This window comes from Netta rufina (assembly GCF_964035555.1).
Source record: "Netta rufina genome assembly, chromosome: 6".
In the NCBI taxonomy this organism is placed as follows: Eukaryota; Metazoa; Chordata; class Aves; order Anseriformes; family Anatidae; genus Netta; species Netta rufina.
Window position 1 is genome coordinate 33318130 of NC_140129.1, and position 12513 is coordinate 33330642.

Below are 12513 nucleotides of genomic sequence, written 5' to 3' on the forward strand. Positions count from 1 at the left end.
CTGACATTTTCAAATTTGCTTTAGGTTCCAAAACATGAGGTTAAAGAAAAAAAAATAAATCCATAATTCTTATTCTGTGGAAATGTCAAAAGCTATTTTTTATTATTATTTGTAAATGTCAAAATATCCTGCTTTGACATTTAACATGTAAACAACGAAAACACTTCAGTCCTGAGACTGCCTGTATAGGATCCCTTCCTCTGAGGTCCTACCAAGACTTCCTGTCATGCTTCACCAATGCATTGCCTTCTGGGAATTGTGGTCCCAGGCAATATATTCTCCTGTGGGCTAGTAACCTCAATGCAGTTAATAAAATGCAGAGAAACCAACATCTAGAGAGGGAGAAAGGGACTTATTGGGAAGGAGCGACCCAGTTCAGCAACTCAGTGCCAGAGGACAGAGTCTAGAAAGCCAGAAGGGGGAATCCCAAAATATCAGTGCTGCATCTCCATGTGTCCCACCAGATGTCCCATCATTGCACATCTGCATGGTGGGTCAGATTACTGGGCAAATTCCTCGCCTTCAGAATATAGCAAGGATTAAACCATTTCCTCTCTGAGTAAAGTTAACTGAGAAGAAAACATGTCAGTGGAAACTAAGATTAATTCAGAAAAAGAAACTATTCCTTGCTGGATTTGGACAGCAAGAAAAGTGTGGGAGAAAGACTTTTTTAAAGATTGCATGTTTTACCTGGCATGAGCTGCTCACTAGTGAGCTGTAGGATTGATTTGTATAGTATCAATGACTATAGAAACACAACTGCAGGCAGGATGGGGATTCATCCCATCTGAGTGTAAGTGCCTTAATAAAAAAGCTGAAGACTTCAACCTAGTGCGCCAAGGCTCTACCTCTGTCCACAGAAGGAAACGTCATCCTCAGAAGGTGCAAGACCAAAGCAGAAAGTTGCAGCTGATCTGGGTGGAAAATGTAGCACGTGGGTGAGGAAAGCAGGTCCTTTGAGTAAGGATGGATGATCCAATGATCTTCACTAGAGTGCAGCTGGCTGTGCCATTAGCGCTTGATTTAGGGCTGCCATCAAAAACAAACGAACGGATCGAGCTTGTAACTTGGAGCAGGTCAGGATGATGTGAAGGAGAAGCAGGAGCATCGCACTTGTTCACATTGCCTCTCTGGAAGAGGAAGAAGCCATCCCCTATTTCCCAAGCAGCGCCTGCAGACTCCTCCAGCCCTGTTCCAGCTGACCTCCAGCAGGATGATGGGCCACCAGAGGCCCAACGAACGCCAATGGCTCAGAGCTGTCCGCCAGCAGAGCTAATGGCCCAGGCCTTGCTGGCGAGAGAGCAGAGAGCAATAAATGTCCCAGAGATGCTGCTGAGTCGATCCGTTTCCTGCACGCAAGCTGCACATTGTAAAAACCGAGGCTCGGATTCTTTTTCCTGTTTGCACTGGAGCAGACCGCAGAAATTGCACAATCCTCCAGGCCAGACCCAAGGTGAATCGTGAGATGATGGATTCCAAGGCAATATTTCACACTTGCTGAAAAAGCGATACAGCCCAGGGGAAGGGACTGTAATTAGGGAGAGCAGTGACAGCCCACAGACAAAGTAGTTCCATAAGCAGAGGAAGAAATGAAAGCTCGTTTCCAAAAGCTCTGACTTGCATGGATTCTCCAATGTTCAATAAAAGGTGTGATCCCCAAGCAAGAGAGTCTCTCTCCTTTCTCCACTTGCTTATTTTGATGAAATATGATAGGCACAATATTTTTAGGCGTTCTCCCCTGCCTGTCAGGTTACAAAGCTGTTAGCTGGAGGTTGTATGGGCTGACACATAAACAACATGATCACATTAAACCCAGTTTCCTGAGGAAGCCACTCTAGAGTAAAAGTTTTGATTTGGTGGAGACATCTGCAGGGGTGATGGAGAGGAGAGTAGCAACTTTCAGAAAAATAATGGGAGGGTTAAAAAGAAAATAAACTTGCTTTTTCTTTCTTTAAATGTCTTCTGGAGGGACTTTTCCTGAGGGCTTTCTAAAATGTTTTTTATTAATGTGGTAAAAAGAAGAAAGGAAAGCAGGATAATAACAGCAAAACATTGATGGTAAGGTTTGTATGTTTCTCAACAAATACAGATGGACAAATAGATAAATGGATAGATAGATATAAATTTATAACAAGTTATATAACTTTAAGATATTTACAACTAAAAAGTCATCCAAACATGAAGAATAGAATTATTCGAAAAGGATTTGCCTTATGTTTTTTTTGTACAGCCTGGAAAGAGCTGCAGAAGCCATCCTCCAGAATAGTAAGCTCCCTCAGCAGCTACAGTGCCTGACTGCTGACCCAAGAAGGGCCAAAACATCTTTGAGAAATGCCAGATCATTATATGAAAAGTGATTTACTATCTTGATCCTGAAATGTCATTGTTTTCTCCATTCCTCCTACTACGTAAAGGTATCCACAGATCTGCTTGGTGATGAAGTAGTACAATGACTTTAGAAGTTCTCCTTTACTACCATCTTTGTCTCTCTGACTCTTTGGCCCACAATGCTGCTAGCACTTCTATTCCCTGTGCATCTGTACAGCCTGTCTGCAGCTCTCAACTCCACCTGGCAGGTGCAGAGAACCAGAAAAAAAAAATCAAATATTGTGCTAAGATAAAGAACAGGTGCTTATCCCAGTCTTGGGGACTCATATCTTTTGCATCCTCTTGCAAGCCAGGGCTGTCCATTCGCACAGGGACTGTGTGCTACTCAGTGGACAGGGGGATGCAGAGACTGGTTTCTGAGCCCCAGATCTGAAATCGTGTGTCCTCCTGGAGCATGGTTGATTGTACACCCTCCCTGAAGTATAAGACATGCAGCAATGTCAAACCAGAAATGAACACAAGGGTGGGAAGAGGACTGATGTAGCAGCATGCTTGAGATTAATTTCAAAAGTTTTTTGTACCATTCTGGCTGTGAATGGATGGACCTCAGAAAATACAGATAGTGGTTGACAATGGTTTGAAGTTGGAATTCTAGACAAAAGGTTTTCTCTTGTCATCTCTGCATGCATAAAGTGCCATATATTGTGTCCTGAAAACCTATTTTTGGCAATGAAAAAACTTGAAGTGTCTCCCTCTCTCCAAAAAAAACCCGAGAGTAGACGAAAGAAAAGTCTCTGCCAGAAACCATGATGGGACAAATCTCCAGATTGCAGGAAGTCTGGGGATAAAATGATTGTCATAGATGTCAACAGGCTGAGTCTTTGAAAAAATGAAAGGATTGTGTATGACCAACACAAGAACCAGTGTTTCCAGTAACAAACTGAAAACTGGAAAGTTGTTTGACAGGGTCAATAAAAGCCCTCTCTAGAGAGGCAGTTTCTGAAGAGAAGATTAGCATTCTGATGCTAATACCTTACACAGCCTCTCCTCTTGAACAGGAAACCTTTTTGATAACTAATTCATCACATATGACAGACACATTCAGAGTGTTGTGTCCTTCCCCCCCCACCCCCCAATCTCTTTCCCTTTCAATGTCTGTAAAGCCCAGCTCTTTTGCACTAAATATTTGCTTTCAAGGGTGCCTTGCTAGAAATAAGTAACAATTTTGTAATAGCCAAGCAAATACCCTGGCTCCACATCTCCCTTCCAAGACTCAGTGTGAACGTAAACCAGATGTGATCCCAACAAAAAGGCATCCTCTGATGTACCAGATGGGACTCCTTCATCACTTTCCCATTGACTAAATATAGTTGGGGGGAAACAATAGTACCAACATAGAGCACTGAGGTCGAGTGATATGAAGAAGGATTCTTTCCTTTTTTTTCCAGAAGCTAGTGACAAATCTCTGAATAGACATGTAGTGGGAAATCTAGGAGCAAATTTTCCCCATTTTTTGCCCTATATAATTCTTCGGTCTGGTTGGCCATTATGGACTGCAAAGTATTTCCTAGCTTTGGTTTTGTTTTCAATAGCAATTTTCATCCCCATTTCAACCTTAACTGCTATTGTGGGTCTTTGCTACTGCTGTGCTATAGACAACAGCAGCAGTAGGAATTTTAAAAATAGAGCAGGAAATTTAACAACTGTAAAAAAACTCCTTACCCCAGAGAACCATTGTTTATCCTTCTTCATGTATGCTAGCAATAATTATACTAAAATCTGCTTAGGAAAAAGGGTCCATTTTACATCAGAGGAGAATATGTAAATTTTTTCCTCAAACTGAATACAAAGACTGTTTCAATAAATGTGGCTTTCTGTTTAAAAAAAAAAAAAAAGGAACAAAAAGTCTACCCATAAAAATTACCATTTGAAAAAAGCCTTCTCCATCCAAAAATCCAAACAACTGAATACAAACTGTGGATCTCTTCCTTTAAAACGGGGGAAATAATCCAAGTTGACCTTAGGTTTCTCTGTGTTATACAGGGCTTCTGGTTGAGAGACACGCCACAGGACTACCACATACTCCAACCTCCTGGATGTGTTGTCCAAAGCAGGAATGCCAGGCTCATCTTTGCTGTATTTCTCTAGTCTACTCTTATTGATGAAATTACAGGTTTATTGTGGGCATACACCAGCCCTGGCGAGCATGTGCCCAGAAATAACAGTGAAGCAGTGGGAGGTCTGTGGCTGAGGGGAATGATACAGCATTCAAATAGCGACGGCAGCCTCACAGACTCAAATCGATATTTACATACCTTCTTAGCCTAAAGCAGCTTTTCATCATCAGGTTGGTAGAACATTTCCCAGCTCTTCAAACAGAACTTTAAGGGTTGACGGCTTCTCTTCCCATTTCAGAGACACGTTTCACCATCTTGTAAGACACAATGCAAAATCTTTTTGTTGTTTGAATGGAGGTGAAGGTTTCACCCAATATAACGACCTCTTCTCTAAACTCGAAATGGCTTCTACTGCACTAGAGCAATTAAGTTCCACTTTGGGTGAAATGATTCATGCTTCAATAAATTCAATTTCAACAAGACATAATTATGGTGAGTCACATAATCACAGATTAATCACAGCACCTCCCATTTAGCAGTCAAAACAGTGGAGGATTCCAAATGCAATGCATATGATGCTGCTCCACAGCTTTTGCTTCACTTAATTCCATTTCTGCTTTATAAGTTGATCTTACACAAGCTCACGAAAGCTTTAAGGGTTGCACATAGATGTGTAAGAAAGCATGGAGAATTCTCTTACTGTTTTACACCTGGAGAACGAACCTGAAAGAATGAATGCTGCCAATATCAGTGACTTCAGCAAGAACCTGAGGGTCTCCTGTTTGCTACTGAGCTTCCCTTGACATGATGAATTGTTAGTGAGGATTGAAGATACCCCGTGCCTTCGATAACTGAGCCCAAGTGGTCCCACAAAAAGGAGAACGTTAATTCTCATGAATTCTTCCATTGACTTAGTTCTTCAGAGCTGTAGGGGATTGGAAACCTCTCCACGCTAACTTCTGAGCATCCTCTTCCTATCCAACATTATCAGGATACTTAAAAACATCTGTTAGGACTTTCCTACTGCTCAATGCTGACCCTGAGCATCTTCTGTCTACACTGGCTCCTGTCTCACTTCAGGTATAGTACTGTCTCCTTCTTTCTCCATACTCCATTTTCACTGCTACTGAATCTAGAGACTGCAACAGGATCACTTAGTAGAGCCTAGCTCAGATTGTCTCATTTGAACATCACTCGTAGCCTCACGTACACTTGCCACAAACCAATGAGGGAGAAATTCCTTCTTTGTGATCAGACAATTTGCGGCTGCCCTTTACCAGACCTTGGGTAGGAACGTATGCAGTGGTTTTTCCAAATGCTGTAACCCAGCTTATTCTGTGTGACCAGCTTATTTTGAATTGCTGTTGGATCATTTTATGGAATTGTTTTGCTTTCAAAGCTTTCATTCTCCAAAGTGGTCCAAAAGGGGTTTATTTTCTTTTGCTTTTTATTGCATTTATTTTTAAGGTGCGAGTGGTGGTGGGAGCAGGGCAGGAGGGTGTGTTTTTTGACAAGAAAAGTGAGAGGGAAGATTGTTTTCTGACATTTTGTTTTGTACCACCACTGATCAGTATAAAGTTTGACAAGCTGAATTTTTTTTCCCCATACATCTTGCGAGTTTTCTCTAGAATTCAGTTTGGTTTTAAATGTTGGCTGAAGGATCTGTGGAGCGGGTGGAGTGTTGATGGAGATGCTGGTAAATTAACATTGTCAGAGAATTAATAAAACCTTTAAGGGAAAAGCCTTCAAGGGCAAATACAAGGTTTCTTTAATCTTTTCTCTCTCCCCCCGTTCCCTTCAAGAAATCCTTTCTTCCCCTCAAAGAATCAACAATTTCTTTTTCTTTTTTCTTCCTTTCCTTTCCTTTCCTTTCCTTTCCTTTCCTTTCCTTTCCTTTCCTTTCCTTTCCTTTCCTTTCCTTTCCTTTCCTTTCCTTTCCTTTCCTTTCCTTTCCTTTCCTTTCCTTTCCTTTCCTTTCCTTTCCTTTCCTTTCCTTTCCTTTCCTTTCCTTTCCTTTCCTTTCCTTTCCCTTTTTCCTTCCTTCTCTTCTCTCTCTCTCTCTTTTTTTTTTTTCTTTTTTTTTTTTTTTTTCTTTTTCCCTAGAGAAGATTAGCATATTTTTCTGGACACAAAAGGAAGACAAACAGTAGAGTACAGCATTTCTGGAGAATTAATAATGTTGTGACAATCAGCAAGTGAAGGTGAATTGACAGGAATTGAGGCTAGATGTGTGCAGAGGACCAGAGAAGGAACAGCGGGCAATTCATGTATACAACATGAGTAAGTGCGTGTGCAAAGCAGGGTGCTGAACAAAGGAGCATAGCCTTTCAAATGAAACAAGATGTGAATGTGAGATCTGACAGGGGCATGGCTAGCCCTTCAACAATTCAGAAAGCAGAGACCCACCTCAGTCAGCACAGATAATCTGAATCTATGCAATTTGCTTGGCACCATAGCCCCTGAGGTACTGGCTCCCTTGTGGGGCTTCAGGGACCCAAGTGGTCTGCAGGCTTCTTTGTAGCCATGACCATGGTGCCTTTCAGAAGTGATTTGTGTGGTGGCCACAGCCAGAGGTGCTGTTGGGTACCTCCACACTGGGAATTTCTGAATTGGATGGGAAGAAACCAGAGGAAGTTTCCAACTGACTGTTTATACTCTCCCGCCAGCAAGCGCAGGGTGGGGTTTTGAGTGGAGAATGTTGCTCAGGACAACTGTAAGCCTAAAAAGCCACATTTATTCCATGGCTTGAGCCTGTATCCACAGTCCCAGGAGATTATATTACTCACAGAAAAAGCTTATTAAAATCTCCCATGCATCATAAGATATGCCACCCAACAGGAGGCCATGATTCTGTCCCAGTCTTAGTGGCAAGTGAATTGTAGAGAAGAGGTGTCCAGATATGACTGTATGCTCCCAGAAAGGCCTTCTAATTTCCTCGCTTTTGCAGGCTACGACAGACCTCCACGGAGAGGTCTGCCTTGGAGATGTGGTCTTAGTAATCTCATGGATACAGCACTCTCTCAAAGTTAAGTCTGACCCAATGCTAGGGTAGTTTCAGAAGCACTGTGCAGTGAAGAGGTCTAATGTGGTCCTTGAAAGACAAGATACTTATTTTTTTTAAAACAAGAGTTGAGATGTCATTCCAACTAAGCTGCATAAATTCCATTATAAACAATACCATGTGCCTCCTGAGCCCTCTATTGTAATCATTTTATGGATTATTCCACTTTGTTTCTTCCCAAATCACTCACTGGGACTGTTGCACTCTACAAACCTCCAAGGTTTGTAGGTTGCATTACACCTCCAAGATAGCTATCTCCTAGCTGAGATAAAGATAGTGACAAAATGACCCCGCTCCTCAATTTGTCTATGGAGCCAATTCTCCCATCAATTTGGCTCCGTTTTTCCTGATGGGACTTTTGCTCCATAAAACATTTTGTGTCTACTTCCAAGTCACAGGTCCATACAAACTGAAACAATTCTCAAAATCCTTGGAAGTGGGTGGAGGGTGGTACACAATCACTGAGCCAGCTCCACAGTCTAGTATCAAAAACAAGAGCAGACCTGGAAAAATATTACAAAACTCTTCCACTGGCACCAGCGGGTCAGTGTCATTACAGGCAGCGGTGTTGTTCTCAGATACTATTTCTTTGGCTTCCTTCTCCTTTTTCCTCTCCCTCCTCTGAAGCACATTTTCTTTCCCTTGTATTGCACGGTAGGGTTGTATCCCTGGAGATTCACAGCGATGAGGAGGAGTAGGCAGAGATCAAAAGCACTTCTAGCTTTGAAAAGATTATTCCTGGCCTCAAACCAAGTACGGCAAGCTCCAATCCATCCATCTTATTCAAACAGTGTTTCAAAACTGGTCATCCAACCCTTTTGGATACTGCTTCCCTTTCAACTTTATATGGCACACAGAATTCTTTGATTTTACCTTTTAAAGCATGGCACCAAATTCTTTAATAGCGCAGTGGACTGCTCTTATTTTTTTAAACCTGATGCTGCAGACTTCTGTTGTGTTTTCTGTCTTGCTCAGCCTTTCAGGGCCAAAATCTCTCAGTTGCTTTACAAACCAACTACACCTATTTTACCTTGGCTCATTGACCCTTCTAGAGAAATAAATCTAAAAATGTTTTCTGTATTACTGTGGAAATTCTCCAGAAATCTAAAGTACCAAACAAAAACAAAAGAGCCAATGATAATTACAAGAAGTTGGCCAAAAAATGGACGTGGTCTGTTTAGAAGAATGCCAAGATCTACAACACTTGTTCAAAAGATCATTTAATTTTAAGAGCTGGGTGGGGATAGTATTGTCAACAGCGAAAGATGCATGAGTTGAGTAAATTCCTAGTGTATATAGAATGTACTGTACTTTCAAACAACTTTGACAGGATGAATATCACACAGGAAGGGATCAACAGGCTTCATCTTGTCCATCTCTGAATCACAAGTTTAGACAGTCACAAAAGGAATCAGATGTTCAGGAGTATGCTCCTTGGCAGTAAGCTATCAGACTTTCAAAAATCACAAACCTTTTTACTTTTGTATTAAAAGTGTTCGTAGCTCTAAGCCTCCTGAAGTAAGAAGTGCTTAGTAGCCCAGCCATCCATTCATGACTGTTATGACTAGTTAAAACAAAGAGGTTTGGTTGGCTAGTTCTATCTGTGTATCACAGTGCATAAACAAGTGCAAATGGAAGACATGTCTCAGTGTCACATCTGCTGGATAAAATAGTAGAACGCATCCTGCAAGTTATTCCAGAGAGACGGGTCACAGTCTGACCATGCACTAGTGTGTTTGGAAAATGGATGATTATCCAAAATTGCCTAGCTTTTGGAAAACAACCAGAAAAAACTAAGTTGCTCAAGAAAACAACAACGCTCTCAAATTCAAAATGTTCTGAATGGATTAGAAAGGAACAACATCAGTGAAACCAGTCATTTTATTTCTCCCATATGCCTTGGAAAGTAGTAGGTCATGAATAACGCTTTGTGGATTTTAGGGATGAGATGTGCACACATATCTTGGTATGAGCACCAAGAACTTTCAGAGAATGTAAAAACATTTTCAATACAAAGTGCATCTAAAATGTGGCTTCTCTAAAGACAGTAGCATGTTGGGAAAAAGGGGTATCTGTGGAAAGCAACAAAGCATGGGCCAGGCTAACATGATACTGCAAGAGTATGGAGAAGGCCATTCACTTTCTAATTTTTTTTTCCATGCAAGATAAATCTTAGACATTTATAGCCAAAAACTTAGCTAAAAAACAAAGATAGCCCAAAAGTACACTCCGGATAGATACTATTGAAATAGCCAGTTATTTGCTCTTGGCTTTCCTCAGCCCAGCACACAGTCACAAAAACAGGAAGATAGATCAACAACAACAACAAAAGTAATTTCTATAAGAGATTGGATTTATTAGCAGCAGATAAAGACATTATTAACTACTGTCATTAAAGCTTCAGTTTGCATCAAGTAATATCTGCAATCCAGAATGTCAGAGCCCCCCACTAAGACTGTTACAGCAGAATCAGCTGAGCTTTTCATTTCAGATTGTCTTCCACCTGGAAATAAGGAAATAAAAAAAGAAAGAAGGAAATAAATAAGTAAACAAACAAACAAACAAACAAATAAATCATATAAATAAGCATTAGCTGTGCTAGATCACTTTGTAAGGTTTGTCTTAGCCTATTCAACTACCAGTAAGTCAATCAATACCCTGGCAGCTAAACTTTCAATGACTGTCTTTTAAGGCGTTTTTCCCAAGAGGATTAACCACAGCCAGGATGCAGAGGTCAAATATAATTTGTTCAGAAGGTTACTGTACTACTGTGAAACTAAAACATCTCACATAGTCCTGTTCAGTACCAGGCAGTTCTTAGTTTTACATTCTCTGAATCTAGGCCAGACCATTAGAGCTATCTGATTTGACTGCCTGTATATTTCATGAATACAAGTTACAGTTTTTTTCCCCAGTCACTATCTAGTAACAGCCATTAATACTGCTCAGTGAAACTGTTTTCTAGAAAGACGCTCAAGTCTTATTTGGAGAAGACAAGGCATGAGAGAGGGTTCACTGTTTCTGGAGGCAGATTACTCCAAATAGACTATATTTCTCCCTTCCCCCTCACTGTTAAATAATATGCCAACTTTTAATTCAACTCCAAGCTACTGATTCTTGTTCTGCATTTCTCTGTTGAATTAAAGACCTCTTTAGCAACTACTATTTTTTCCTTGGGAAGGTAATTATAGAGTAATCAAGTCACCTCTCATCTCCCCAGTTGCCTTCATGATTAGTTAAACAGATTGATTTCCTTAACTCTCCCATGGTGCAGGGATTTCTCCAGACCTAAAATAATCATGTGGTTTTATTCTGCAAAGTCTTGTTTTTTGTGTCCTTTCTCAGGTGTGGATTCAGAACTGAATGCAACAAGCTGGCATCAGTAAATGTCATCTGAAGAGGTAATGTCATCTGTTACCATATTACTTCTCTTTCAACATACCCTATGACCTCAACCACCCTGTTTAACTTGTTTTCATAATCAGAGCGAACAGCCTTTTGCTAAATTCTGTCTTAAGCTAAAACATTTGTCCCGATGGATAGTCTTTCTGTAGGCATGATGTACTTACTGGCTTTCCCTAAGGCAGAAACTTTTACTGAAATATTTTCATTTGAATATACCAAGTGATTAATTTCACTATAAATCATTGCTCTAGCTATGTTTGTGTCACCAGTATCCTTCATCAGCAAGGATTTTACATCTATTACTAAATCAGTGATGAAATTACATATCTGAAATGAGCCTCGTCCTAGAAGAGCAGCACTAAAAATTCAGTCATTAAGTCTTTTCCCATGGATTGAAATTTTGAGATCTGTCAGTCAATTTTTAATTTGTTCCTTCTGCATATATTGTTCAATACTCATTTGTTTTAAATCAAAATATGGAGCACTAACAATTCAGTAAAACTAATGACAGTAATCCAAACATACAACATCTCCAATGAGCTCTCTAATGAGCCGTGTTTAATTAACACTGTTATACAGTAACTAGATTGTGATTGCCATTTTCAGAAACCATACTTAGAAGTTTTGCTTAAGATTTTAAAGGATTTCTGTCTTCTCACTGGGGACACAACCACTTTTCTGTGATGGGGAAGTTTTTTTTACATCAATATCCCTGTGTTTGGAGGGCCCACACCAAATTCTTCATAGCCATGCCTGGTTCTCAGCTGTGTCAAGTATCAAATATTATATCACAAATCTTTACCACCTTGTTCTAACAGAGGATGTTGGATGGCAGTGTGAGATCAACTGGGAACAGTACTAGTTTTCCTGCTGACTTATCTCATTCCTTGGAGTCAGACTTAAACAGTAGGGTACCCTACAGAAAGACATCGAGGTTGTTTGATGAGACCTTTGTCCAAAATGGTTTGCTTTTAGGATATTTCTTCCACAATTCTGTAATCAAGCTATCTTACATACCAATTATTTATTTATTTATTTATTTTTATCACTGATACCAATTTGGTAAATTAATAGCCCTACGAGGGCAAAAAAAAATGTTGAAATAGATTCTGTTGGTTCATCAGAAGTGAGTTCAAAGGAAGAGAGACATTAAGACGGTGCCTGGACCTGAAGAGATGCTACAGTATTCAAGTCACTCTATGAAAGGCTACCACATTTTCTCATTAGGGGTGAAAGGTTCACTGTAAAAAAAAAAAAAAAGGATCAATAAATCAAATGATGGTAATGGATTAGCACTGAAAGATCTCAGACATTTGATATTCAAGATTAAAAAATAATTATAATTAAAAATCTGAGAAACTGACAAGAATATTTGCAGGAAAACATTCAGAAGAAACTGAGCAAACTGCCTTTTGGATGTGTGAATTCATGAAGTGACTGTAGAGCTTGAGAAATGAAGATAGTTTGGTTTACATAGTAAAGAACAGAAGAGGGAAAAGGAAGGTTGCAGGTTCCTTCCGGTATTTTATTCCTTTTCTGTTTGTAGCCTGAATATAATGCTAGTTCTACCAGCTTTTAGCCCTGTATATAATGAAACCCATA